The 14,347-nt window shown below is 33.7% G+C and overlaps 1 pseudogene; it reads right to left on the bottom strand.

The window, feature by feature from the left end:
- Window positions 1-505: 505 nt before the first annotated feature.
- Window positions 506-14,347, bottom strand: part of LOC114036409 — a 20,893-nt pseudogene continuing 7,051 nt past the window's right edge.

Genomic DNA, 14,347 nt, shown 5'->3' with positions numbered 1-14,347 from the left:
GTTAATATGATCTGCATTTCTCTAATTAATAGTGATTTGGAGCATTCTACATGGTTACTAATGGCATTTAATAGTTTAATTAAAAACCAATATAGTTATTGATAGTTTTCAATTCTACTTTTGACAACTGTCTACTCATTTATCTGTCTGGAAATGACTTTTGGTCACATACATACATACATACATATGTACATATATTGGGGCACCCAGGTGGGGCAGTGCCCAGAATGCCAGGCCCAGAGTCAGGAAGACCCATCTTACTGAGTTCAAATTTGGCCCTAGACAGTCACAAGCTTTATGACCCTGAGCAAACCACTAAATCCTGTTTGCCTCAAGAGAAGAAAATGGCAAACCACTCTAGTAACTTTGCCAAGAAAACCCCAAAAGGGGTCAAGAAGAGTCACATATGACTGAAAATGACTGAACAACAAAATCATTTTATTTATACACACATACACACACACACACACACACACACATATATAGTTCTGATACAAAGATTTCATTAAAGGATATGTGGTTTTCCTCCAATATCTTTGTGTTGTATGTATGCATCAAGAACTTGAGATTTGTTCTGAACTTCAAGGAACAGTGCATCACTTTCTCTACAATAACTTTTTGTTTCAATTCCAATTGTATCAATAATACCACTGACCACTGCCACAGGTCTTTGAATTGTAACTACTATCCACTTGAATGCTACTGCTTTCACAAGGAATGAAACTGCTTTTTGCAAGAGGTGACATTCATATATGAGAGCTTTCAATACTGAAAGCAACACCTGTCATAAATTCAGTCATTGGTAAACTCCTATTACAAACTGTATTCTTAACCCAAATATTCTGTGCTATCTCTGTAGGATCAACCATATCTATAGAGCTATTCTCCTTTTCATTTTCAATGTCTTACAATAATGTCAATTCTTTCTCACAAGCATTAGATTGATCTTTTGTAATAGACATGATAGTCATAATTAAATGTGTGCCATGTGCAAAACCATCCCCCATCTAGTCATCACAGACGTAATACAGAAGTATCCATTCATGGTAAAGAGGCGTCTGTGGGAGGAACATTTTCTTTTTCTTCTTCTTCAGTATGATACTCCAGAGTAAAAGGTATCTGAATGAATGAAGTATAGTAGTGAGTACCTCCTTTGCATGTCCCAATTCTCATAGGAGATGAATTTTTAATTAGACAGCAGCCATCTATATAAGGATTTCTGGTACAGGAGTTGGTAAAGTCATTAGAATTTAGAGCAGATTAGCACATCAGGAGAATGAAAGGTAAACTTCCTTGGTTCAGAGAGTGATTGGTGAGAATGTTGGTGAAGCAATAGTTGTAGTGGGTGCTGTGGAAATGTGGGACTTGTTATGCTTTCCAAGCTATATTTTCTTGTACCTCCCCAGATAGAGCTGGAAGAAAACTGGCCTGAGCTTGGTTTTTCTACAGGGCTCCTACACCTAATTGGTAGTGTACATATACATATACGTATACATATACACATACATATACATATACACATATGTGTCTCTGTATATATGTGTATATATATATATATGACTCTGTGTGTATGTCTTCTTTTGATAGAAGTATGGCAAATCATTGGCACAGAATGACACATATGTTATAATACATGGCTGATGTGTCAGCTTGTTTTGCATGTCTTTTTTTTTTTGGTCATAACAGAGAATTCTCTGGGAGAGGGCATTCTTTCAAAAGTGAAAGTTGTATAAGCACACATACCACAAAACATTAAGAATATAAATATAGATGATAGATAGATATACACATATAATTGTTAAAAGGCTAAGAAAAATGAATAAATTTACATTCATATATATATGCATTCCTTTGGATTAAGCACTGTAATCTTATAAAGTGCAAATATTCTAGAACAGTAAAACTATATAGTATGCCAAAGCTCTTATGAGTTGAATTAGTTTTCTTCACTCTTTATAAAATAATAACTGAGAGCAGGTTGATGAGAGAAAGGAAGAGAAAGACACAAAACAGGATTCAGTGTATACAACATAGCCCAGGGGATTGGAAGCCTACAAAGTTTTGCACAAACAAAACCAATATAGCCAATTTTAGAAGGAAAGTAGAAAGTTGGGGAAGCAATCTTCATATCAATTGTCTCTGATAAAGGTCTCATTTCTCAAACATAGAGAACTGAGTCATATTTATAAGAATACAAGTCATCCCTCAATTGATAAATGATCAAATGATATGAACAGGTAATTTTCAGATGAAGTAATCAAAGCTATCTATGGTTGTATGACAGAAAATGCTCTAAATGACTATTGATTAGAGAAATGCAAATTAAAAGAATTTCTAGGTGCAACCTCATACTTATCAGATTGGCTAATATGTCAGAAAAGAAAAATGAAAGATGTTGGAGGGAATGTGGGGAAATTGGGACACTAATACATTGTTGGTTAAGTTGTGAACTGATCCAACCATTATGGAGAGCAATTTAGAACTGTTCCCAAAGGGCAATCAAACTGTTCATATCGTTTCACCCAGGAATACAACTACTAGGTCTGTATTTCAAAGAGATTTTTTTAAAAGGTAGGAGGAGGACCTATAGGTACAAAAATATTTTTAGTAGCTCTTTTTGTGGTGTCAAAGAATTGGAAATGGAGGGGATGCCCATCAATTGGGAATGGTTGAACAAGTTGTAGTATATCATTGTAATAACTGTAATGGAATGTTATTATGCTATAAGAAATGACAAGTAATATTGTATCAGAAAAATCTGGAATGACTTATATGAACTGATGCAAAATGAAGTATGCAGAACCAGGAGAACACTATACATAGTAACAGCAAAACTATGCATTGATTGACTTAGTTATTCTCATCAATCAATGATCTAAGACAATTCTAAAGGACTCATGGTAAAACATGCTATCCACCTCTAGATAAAAAAGTAATGGTATCTTAATGTAAATGAAAATATAGCATTTTTCATTTTTTGGTTTTTTTTTTTCTTCTTTGGCCTTTCTCTTCTTTCACCATATGACTAATATGGAAATATGTTTTACATGATTGCACATGTATATACTATATAAAATTACTATGTCAGTAGGAAGGAGGGGAGGGAGGGAGGAAGAAAATATGGAACTCAAAATTTTTTTAAAAAAATGTTAAAAATTGTTTTACATGCACTTGGGAAAAAGGTAACTTTTTAAAAAGTATCTAAGCAATAGGGGCCTGATGTGGTTCTAAACTTGTTTAGTACAACCCTTGCATTTAAACTTTGACAACAGTAGAACCAAACAAAATGTATTTCCTGCTCATGGAGAGGTCTTTAGCTGGAATCTCTTGCTCCACTAAAGGATCAGCTCAAATGCTTCCTCTGACATAAGGACATTCCTGATCCCTTTCCATCACTTCTAGTTGTTAGCACTCTACTCAGGAAATTGCTTTTTAATGATTTTACTTAGACTTTGCATTTATTCATCTTTATACACAATGTTCTCCCACTGCAGAAACTGCTTGAGGGGGAGGACTACTTTGATTGTTGTCTTTGTATCCTCAGTTTCTAGCACATTGCCAAATGAACAATGGGTACTTAATGCTTTTTGAATGAAGTTAACTTGAATGGTAACAGTAGGTTTTTCTTCTCTTTTCTTTTCTTTTTTTTAACCAAATTTAAACATGATGATTTATGTTTAGAATACCAGATAGTTTCTTATGTGAAATGACTTCATTATTACACTGAGCAAAATCCAAGAGCTATCAGCTTCTTTGAGGTATACTTTCAGATTAAATACATTATTTTTAAAAAGCTAGTGTTAAAATACTGCTTTAAGAAATGGTAATACAACAAGAATGTCTACTTGCCTACATTGTTGAAAATGGTAGCTACATAAAATTTAAGCTGATTCTATTGCACAAGAACAGATGGAAGGCTTGGAGCAGAATTCATTGCCAGGAATAGGCAAACTGGTAAATGCCAAAATTCAATGACAAGAACAGGAAAACTGTTAAAAATTACTAAAGACAGGAGTGCATATTCTATGTTGCTGAAGATAGGTGAAATCTGAACTTATGCTCAGATCCAGATGAAGAAATCAATGTGACAGAAAATTTAAAAAAAAAAGATTTTCCTCCCTCCCCCCCTGAATCTTTGTAAGACAGCACAAACACAAATTTGGAGAATTGAATAAATGACTAAAAATAATACTTACTATTTGTGTAGCAGCATGGTGTAGTGCAGATAGAGAGCTGTTGACAGATTCAGGAAGACCTGGATTCAAGTCCATCCTCTGACTCATACTGGTTGTGTAGTCATGGCAATTCACTTTAACTTCCATTTTTCTCAGTTTCCTCAACTGTAAAGGGATAGATAGGACCTACCTTCCAAAGTTCTTATGAGGACCAAATGAAGTACTAAATTTATATGTTTATTACAATGCCTAGCACATAGTAGGTGCTTAATAAACATATACAATATTTCCCTTTCTTTTTACTCAAAGTCCTTTAGGCAACTTTCTAAAATAAGTTGCACAGAAAGGGACAGACTGCAATGATAAAGGGTATTTTCTCAATATAATTTCCCTAAGCTTAGCCATGAGTTATTAGAGTTTATGGAACTTTTTAAAACATTAAGTCCCTGATACCTCCAACATATCTGATATTGGAAAATATAGGATTAAGAACAAATATGACCTCCACCTATGTCTTTTAAGAAATGATTTCAATGAGTTTTATATCCTCAAAGCAAAAGAAAAACCACACATTTCCCAAATTCTCAAGTAATCCTAGTTCTTAGTATGAAAACAAAATAAAACAAAAATCAATGCACACAAAATAACCTGGAAATTGTGGTTTCTTTTAGAATATTTTCTTTGTTATTATTAGTTTTCCAGGATCATAAATTTAAAGCTAAGAAAAGTTTCAATTGTTATCTAGTCCAAATCCTTCATTTTATAAAGGAGGAATCGAAGAGGTCAGAGGACTAATCAAAAATGAATAAGTGACTTGCTGCAAAGGGTAAGTGACTTTTCACTATTCTTGCTTATTAAGCAAACACTTTTCACAAAGGCATAAATAGCACTGGAAATGTATAACTATAAAGACATTAGTATTTATAATTATTGTATGGCAGAGTTGGGATTTATATACAGGTGTTCTGCCTCCAAATTCAGAGCTCTTTGTCATGTCTTAGTCTTCATTTATAATTCAAGTGATATCTACCATGCCCTTAATTCTATTCCATAGCAATTGTATGGATTAATCATATAGAATTCCTTTAGAGTTGTAGGATATCATTAACTGCCTAACATGATGAAAATATTCAAGAAAAAATTGTGTTAACATGTTTGAATTTGGAAGTATTTAAAGTTGTGAAAAAGTACCACAGTGTTCTCCTCCAAGTTGAAATTACTGAAAAGAGTAAAGCAAACATGAAAGCTAAAGAAGGCCACAATCTGGAAGTTAAACAAGTTGCCCCCTGGTTACCAAATATTGTCCTTTCTGACTGGAGAGGAAGAATCATTTTTCACCTTCCACAATTAGGAGATTCACATGGAAATGCTAGGTGCTCACATATCCTAGGGCTCTGTATTTCTGCTTCAGTAAATACACTAAAAAGGAAATATAGCTGACAGATTTCATGAGTCAGACCTACACTTAGATATTGGTGTTTGCTTTTATTTATACGATGTATCATGGCCAACTTTACTCATTATCTATCTATCTATCTATCTATCTGTCTATCTATCTATCTAGTGCAATGCTAACTGATTTACAATTTATATTAGCCACTCCAATCTTCATTACTGCTGATCACCATGTAGCAGTCTGTTTTCTATAAATAATAATGTTATAAAGATGCTTCTATGTCTGTAGTAATATTTTTAAAAATCTTAAGTTAAAGATGGATAGTCATTAATTCACATTCAGTAATGGATTGCCCAATTGAAAAAGGTCTGCTGTCACAGTTACTTTAAATAAAAGTCAGAGCATGACCTTTTTAAATTCTTCTGTGTAACAGAATATGAAGATTGACTTGTTTTTATCGTAAAATCTGGAAAAATCCTTAATACCCACCATAATTTTTGCAATGTAGTCAAGAATGAAGGACAAATCATAAAATGGTTAGAATTTGTACATTTGCATCCATTGATTCACCTTAATTTGAGAAAAATAGATTTTATTTTGCAGTAATAGTGGTAGTGGTAGTAGTAGTAGTAGTAGCAGTAATAGTAGTAGTGGTAGTAGTCATCATCATAGTAGTCATAGTAGTAGTCATAGTCATAGTCATAGTCACACTAGTACTAGTAGTTGTTGACAATACTAATAGTTGTGATTTTTTTTTATTTCCAACTTTTGGATAGAGTTCAGGTAGAAAACAGTCTTATGATGAGTGTCTGTCCTACTATTATTCTTTTACATCTAGTTTACTATGGATTATTGTACAGGGGGATAAAGCAACTATTTTTGTTGATGAATAAAAGTAATGAAATATAAAATTACTTTCAGTAGGATTATTCAAAGCATCATTGATACAACTCCAGTAGCAGACAGGATAATGTGAATATCTACTTTATCCAATTTCAATGTGATTTTGATCTCTTCTAGAGAACTATATTTTGAAAGTTTTCCATTCCATTTACCTTGAATATTATAAGTATTTGGTATGGTGATGTCAATTAAAACATCACTTTTAAATGTTTACATATTAATGTCATATCCTGGTGATTATGGGCATTGGTTTGTTATGTAATAATGGTCTCATTCCATTCAAGTTTTTTGGTTTAGTTTCCAAATTATCTTAAAATCTGTATCTATAATATGGAGATTTGTCATATGCTAGTTCATTAAAGAGAGTAAGCCTCTAGTGTCTTGCTAAGTATTCAATAGGTTCCATGTGTTTTGTTTTGTTTTGTTTTGTTTTGTTTTTCCCAGCCTGAGGTGATGCTGTTCAATTTCTACCATTCCATTGTGAAGTCTACATTTATCAGTATGCCTGGACTTAAAAGTAAGCTTTTTAAAAAATTTCAAATGGGTGTGACTTACTCCTGAATTGCCTTCAGAAATCCTTCCAATTATATAAATAAATTTCTATCATTCAGCCATTTGTTTAATGTTACTTTGTTTACATGTTGTTAGTGGAGGTCGTATTTGTTTCCCATGCTAGGCCTTTTGAGTCCAGTATTGCATTTTTGCTTTTGCAGATGCACCATCTGGAGGTAGACTATTTTCATTGACATTTGATAAATCTAATGTTTTTTTTTCTTTTTCTTTCTTTTTTTTAACATATTTTCAGCTTTTTACATTATTGCCTCTAACTTCCTATAAGTTGATGGGCAAATCATTTAATATGTCTCAACTTGACTTCTTTTCTGTTGGTTGTTGTCATTCATTCTCAAAGAGGACCAAAATGATATCACTATACTGGAGTCAAGGTACAATCTATCTGACTGTGACCATGTAGACAATTATGAGCTTGGAATGCTCTACCACAATTTAGACACAAATAGTCCACATGAACATTTGGAGTGGAGATGACTTTAAATTTGCCCATTTCATTTTTTTTGAGCTAGTGCAATTCTGTTTTGCTCATAGAGCACAATCCATCATCTTCCTTGATGCAGGCATGCCATGCTAGGCAGTCTTTGTCAGTATCTTCCATGTCTCACAATTGCTTGCAAAATTTTTGAAGAGACCTTGAGAGTGTCCTTGTATCATTTCTTCTGACCACTGTGAGCACTTGCCTTGTATAAGTTCTCCATAAAATAGTCTTTTAGGAAAATGTAACTTTTGACATTCAAATAATGTGGGCTATCAGAGTTGTGCCCTCCATAAAAGAGTTTGAATGGTTTAATGGGGCTAATACTACTCATAGGACCCACCTAACAAGATTCCTGAGAGGATTGATTACAATTACACACACACACACACACACACACACACACACACACACACAAACACACACAGAAATATATGTATATGTGTGTGAAATGCTTTTGGAATCTTTACTGCATTACAAAAATGTAAATTATGTCTGTTAATTTCAAAAACAGTTCTCTAAATTTTTAACCTGTTTATTACATAATGTGAGAAACTCTGTTAATAATATTACTCTATTTTGAGCAGGCAGTCTTCATTTTATTATATCTACTTTATAGTATCAGTTTGGTAAATGTTTTGTATTTGAGATATTTTCTAAATCTTTTACTGTCCATTTTAGAGACTAGCAATTGCATAGGTATAAATAGCTTTAAACATGCTTTCCTCTTTGTAAGTTCAAGTTGTTAGTAGGCTTCATGTCCTGCCAGCCAAATATATAGGTCATCTTACCCATCTTACCATCTATCTACCACTGCCAATTCTCACAGCATCCCCCCATTTTCTGCCTGCACCAATTACAGCATTCTTTCCTAGTCACTACTCCCCTATATAGATTATTTCCTCCACTAGAATGTAAGCTTCTTAAGGAAAGGATCTCTCTCTCTCTCTCTCTCTCTCTCTCTCTCTCTCTCTCTCTCTCTCTCTCTCCATTGTTTTTTTTTTCTGATTCATTGATTCATTCAGTAAGCATCTTAACATACACATCCACGGCTATCATCTTGATAGCTTCATGACTTGATATTTCTTATCTGGAGAATAGCAAAGGTTTTTTTTAAGAATCATATTTAACCACTGGTTTAATTTGTCCTCTGGATTCAAACAAATACACTAAATCTATTTCTATTCTTCACAAACATTATGGTATGCAGATGGATAATAAGTTGGGTCTAGAATTGAAGAGGAGAAAAGGAGTAGACCACATTGTATTTGGAAAAATGCAAAGCATATTTTTATTAATAAATTAGTTTATTTTTAATTTTCAACTTTCACTTCCATAATATTTTGAGTTCTAAATTGTCTTCCTCTTCCCCAAGACAGCATGAAATCTGATATAGGCTCTCTATATACATTTATATTAAACATGTTATCACATTAGTCATGTGGCAAAGAAGAATTAGAACCAATGGGAGGGACCATTAGAAAGAAGAAACAAAAAGCAAGCAAACAAACAAACAAAAAGTAAATAGTATGCTTAGATCTGCATTCAGATTCCATAGTTCTTTTTCTAGATATGGATAGCATTTTCTATCATGAGTCTTTTGGAGTTGTCCTAGATCCTTGTGTTGCTGAGAAGGGCTAAGTCTATCAAAGTTAGTCATACAATGTGGCTGTTACTGTTTACAATGTTCTGTTGGTTCTGTTCACTTCACTCAGCATCAGTTCAAGTAAGTCTTTCCAGGTTTTTCTAAAGTCTGCCTGCTTATTTCCTATGGAACAATAGCATTCCATTACATTTATTTACCGCAACTTGTTCAGCCATTCCCCAGTTGATGAGCATCCTCTCAATTTTCAATTGTTGGCCACTAGAAAAAGAGCTGCTATAAACATTTTTTGTACATGTGGGTCTTATTCCCCTTTTTTATAATCTCTTTGGGATACAAAACTAGATGTGGTATTGCTGGGTCAAAGGGTATGCACAGTTTTATAGCCGTTGGGTGTAGTTCCAAATTGCTCTCCAGAAAGATTGGATCAGTTCACAACTCCATCAACAATGCATGAGTGTTCCAATTTTCCTACATCTTCTCCAACAATTATCAGTTTCCTGTTTTGTCATGTTGGTCAATCTGAAAGTAAGATAGTAAATCTGGTATCTCAGAGTTGTGTTAATTTGCATTTCTCTAAGGAATAGTGATTTGGAGCATTTTTATATGTCTATAGATCAGCTTTAATTTCTTCATCTGAAAACTGCCTGTTCATATCCTTTGACCATTTATCAATTGGAGAATGACATGTATTTTTATAAATTTGACTCATTTCTCTATATATTTTTAAAATGACACCTTTATCAGAGACACTGCTGTTGAAATTGTTTCCCAGCTTTCTGCTTCCTTTCTAATCTTGTCTGCATTGGCTTATCTACCAAGTAAACTATCCCTTGCTCGCCTAGTGTTTTGTTTTTTTTTTGTTTTGTTTTGTTTTGTTTTGTTTCTGTTTTTGTTTTTTTTTATGGTATCATCCTTGATGTTTAAATCATATACCCATTTTTGAGTTAATCTTGGTATAGGGTGTAAAATGTTGTTCTATGCCTAGTTTCTGCCATACTGTTTTCCATTTTTCCCAGCAGCTTTTGTTAAATAGTGAGTCCTTATCCCAGAAGCTGTAATCTTTGGGTTTATCAAACACTAGATTACTATCATCATTGACTACTATGTCTTGTGTACCTAACCTATTCCACAGATCACCACTATATTTCTTAGCCAGTACCAAGTAGTTTTGATTATTACTGCTTTATAATACAATTTAAGATCTTTTATGGCTGGGCCACTTTCCCTTGCATTTTTTTTTATTAATTCCCCTGTTGTTCTAGATCTTTTGTTGTTCCATATGAATTTTGTTATTATTTTTTCTAGCTCTATAAAACATTTTTGGGTAGTTTGATTTGTATGGCATTGAAAAAGTAAATTAATTTGGGTGGAATTGTCATTTTTATTACATTAGCTTGTCCTACCCATGAGCAACTGACATTTTTCCAGGTATTTAGATCTGACTTTATTTGTGTGAAAAGCATTTTGTAAATGTTTTTATATACTTCCTGGGTTTGTTTTGGCAGATAGATACCCAAATATTTTATAATGTCTACAGTAACTTTAAATGGAATTTCTCTTTCTATCTCTTGCTGTTGAGCTTAAATACCAATGATTTGTGTGGGTTTATTTTACATACTGCAACTTCGCTAAAGTTGTTTATTATTTCAAGTAGTTTTTTTTACTTGATTATTTAGAATTCTCTAAGCATACCATCATATCATCTGCAAAGAGGGATAACTTTGTTTCTTCTTTGCCTATTCTAATACCTTCAAATTCTTTTCTTCTATATTTCTAGTACAATATTGAATAATAGTGGTGATAATGGACATCCTTGTTTCACCCCCAATCTTCTTGGAAATGCTTCTAGCTTATGCCCGTTACATATAACATTTTCTTATGGTTTTAGGTAGATGCTGCTTATCATTTTTAAAGAAGACTCCATGTCTTCTATGTTGGATAACATGTTGTTTTTCTTTTTCTTTCCTGTTTACTTTTATATGCTTTTCTTGAGTCTTCGATTTGAAGATCAAATTTTCTGTTGAGCTCTTGTCTTTTCATCAGAAAGGTTAGGAAGTCCCATATTTCACTTAATTTCCATCTCCTCCCCTGAAAAAACTATGCTCAATTTCACTGGGTAGTTGTTCCTTGGTTGTAATCCAAGCTCCTTGTCCTTACATAATATTGTATTCCATGCACTCCAGTCTTTTAATGTAGAAAGTGCAAGGTCCTGCATAATCATGACTATGGTTCCATGATATTTAAAATGTTTCTTTCTGGATACTTGCAGTATTTTCTCCTTGATCTGAAAATTCTGGAATTTGGCCACAATAGTCCTTGGTATTTTCATATTTGGAATCTCTTTCAGGAGGTGATTGGTGTATTATTTTGGTGACTAGGACTTCACCTTGATGATTTCTTGAAAGATGCTAGCCAGGTTTTTTTTTTTTTTTGATAATGGCTTTCAGGTAGACCAATATATCTTAAATTATCTCTCCTGGATCTATTTTCTATGTCAGTTGTTTTTCCAATGAGGTATTTTATGTTTTCTTCTATTTTTTCTCTCTTTTGATTTTGCTTGACTGATTTTTTTCAGTCATATATTTTATTAATTTATTTTGATTCATCAACAATCACTTCCATAAGTTTTTGAGTTTTAAATTTTTCTCCCCCTCCCTCCCTCCCTCCCCAAGACAGTATACAATCTGATATAGGATATATATACATATACACATTCCTATTAAACATATTTTCACATTAGTGATGTTGTAAGAATTAGAACTAATAGGAGGAACCACCAGAAAAAGGAAACAAAACACAATAGAAAAAAATAATAGCAAATAGTGTGCTTCAATCTGCATTCAAACTCCATAGTTCTTTCTTTGGATGTGGATAGTATTTTCCATCATGAGGCTTTTGGAGATGTCTCAGATCCTTTCATTGCTGAGAAGGGTTAAGTCTATCAGTATTAGCCATCACACAATGTGACTGTTACTCTGTACAATGTTCTCCTGGTTCTGCTCATTTCACTCAACATCAAGCCATACAAATCTTTCCAGGTTTTTCTGAAGACTACCTGTTCATCATTGCTGATAGCATAATACTATTCCATTACATTCATATATCACATTCACAGTTATGATTACTATCTGTATCTTTCTCTTCATTGATACAACTCCAGTAGCAGACAGGATAATGTGAATATCTACTTTATCCAATTTCAATGTGATTTTGATCTCTTCTAGAGAACTATATTTTGAAAGTTTTCCATTACATTTACCTTGAATATTATAAGTATTTGGTATGGTGATGTCACTTAAAACATCACTTTTAAATGTTTACATATTAATGTCATATCCTGGTGATTATGGGCATCAGTTTGTTATGTAATAATGGCCTCATTCCATTAAAGTTCATTGTTTTAGTTTCCAAGTTATCTTAAAATCTGTATCTATAATACTGAGATTTGTCATATACTAGTTCATTAAAGAGAGTAAGCCTCTACTACCATGTTGTGTCTTGCTAAGTATTCAATAGGTTCCATGTGTTTTGTTTTGTTATAATTACTATCTGTGTCTTTTTCTCCATCCTTTCCCCCCCACTTATGCTTTCCTTTCTCGTTTCTCCTTTCCTCCCCTCACATGTGTTTTGCTTTTGACCACGTACTCCTTCAGTCCCTCCTTCCTTCTATTAGCTGTTCCATTTTCTTCCCCTTTACTCTTACTGCTTCTTCCCTCCCTTCTATCCACCCTCCCTTTTCTTTCCCCTTTTCTCTCCTACTGCCTGTAGAGCTAGTTAGATTTCTATGCCTAACTGATTATGGTATTTCCTTCTTGAGCCAAATCTGATGAGAGTAAGGTTTAAACAATGCTCACCTTCCTCCCTTCTTTCCCTCTGCTGTAATAGGTTTTTGTGTCGTTTCCTGTAATGTAATTTAAACTTATCTGTCTCCTCCTTTCCTTTTCTCTCAGTACATTTTCTTAGATCAGATTAATCCACTTACATGGATTCATTTAACCCACTTGATTAAATTATTTTATCATTACATCAAAGTCAACTTATACCCACCCCCTTTATGTATATCCCTTTAAATTGGCATAATAACAATACAGTTCTCAGGAGTTACAAGTGTCATCTTCCCTTGTAGGGATGTAAACAATTTGCCCTTATTAATAACATGTTGTTTCTTTCTGTCCCATTTACCTTTTAATGTCTCTCTTGAGTCTTGTATTTGAAGATCAAATTTTCTGCTGAGCTCTGGTCTTTTGATCAGGAAGGTATGGAAGTCTCCTATTTTGTTGAATATCCATCTCCTCCCCTGAAAGATCATGCTCATTTTAGCTGGGTAGGTGATCCTTGGTTGCAGTTCAAGCTCCTTTGCCTTACAGAATATTATATTCCATGCCCTATGGACTTTTAATGTAGAAGCTGCAAGGTTCTGTGTAATCCTGACTGTGCTTCTATGACATTTAAATTGTTTCTTTATGGCTGCTTACAGTGTTTTCTCTTTGACCTGATTATTTTGGAATTTGGCTACTATATTCCTTGGTGTTTTTAATTTGGGATCTCTTTCAGGAGGTGATTGGTGGATTCTTTTTTTTATTTTTAATTTTTTTTTTATTTTTAACATGTGTTTTTAAAACTTTGGATTATACATTTTTTCCCTTTCTCCCTCCCCACCCAACCTCATTGAAAAGGCAAGCATCTCGGTACAGGTTATAGATGCGCAGTCATGTGGAACGTTTCCATAGTAGTCCTGTTGTGAAAAACTAAGTATATTTACCTTTATCCTATCCTACCCCCAATTTTTCTATTCTCTCTTTTGACCCTGTCCCTCCTCAGAAGTGTTTGCTTTTGATTATCCCCTCCCCCAATCTGCCCTCCCCTCTATCAACCCCCTGCTCTCTTGTCCCCTTACACACTAATTTTCCCATATGGTAAGATAGATTTCAAATACCCCATTATATATGTTACTCCCTCATTAAGCCAATTCCTATGGGACTAAGATTCACTCATTCCCTCTCATCTTCCCTCATTTCCCCTCTGCTGTAAAAGCCTTTTCTTGTCTGTTTCATGTGAGATATTTTACCTCATTCTACTTCTCCCTTTCTCCTTCTCCCAGTATAATCCTCTCTCACCCTTTAATTTTATTTTCCAGATATTACTCCTTCATCTTCAACTCACCATGTGCCCTCTATCTATCTATCTATCTATCTATCTATCTATCTATCTATCTATCT

This window comes from Vombatus ursinus, unplaced genomic scaffold (assembly GCF_900497805.2).
Source record: "Vombatus ursinus unplaced genomic scaffold, bare-nosed wombat genome assembly UNPS02009835.1, whole genome shotgun sequence".
Classification (NCBI taxonomy): Eukaryota; Metazoa; Chordata; class Mammalia; order Diprotodontia; family Vombatidae; genus Vombatus; species Vombatus ursinus.
This window is presented reverse-complemented; position numbering and strand designations above follow the sequence as displayed.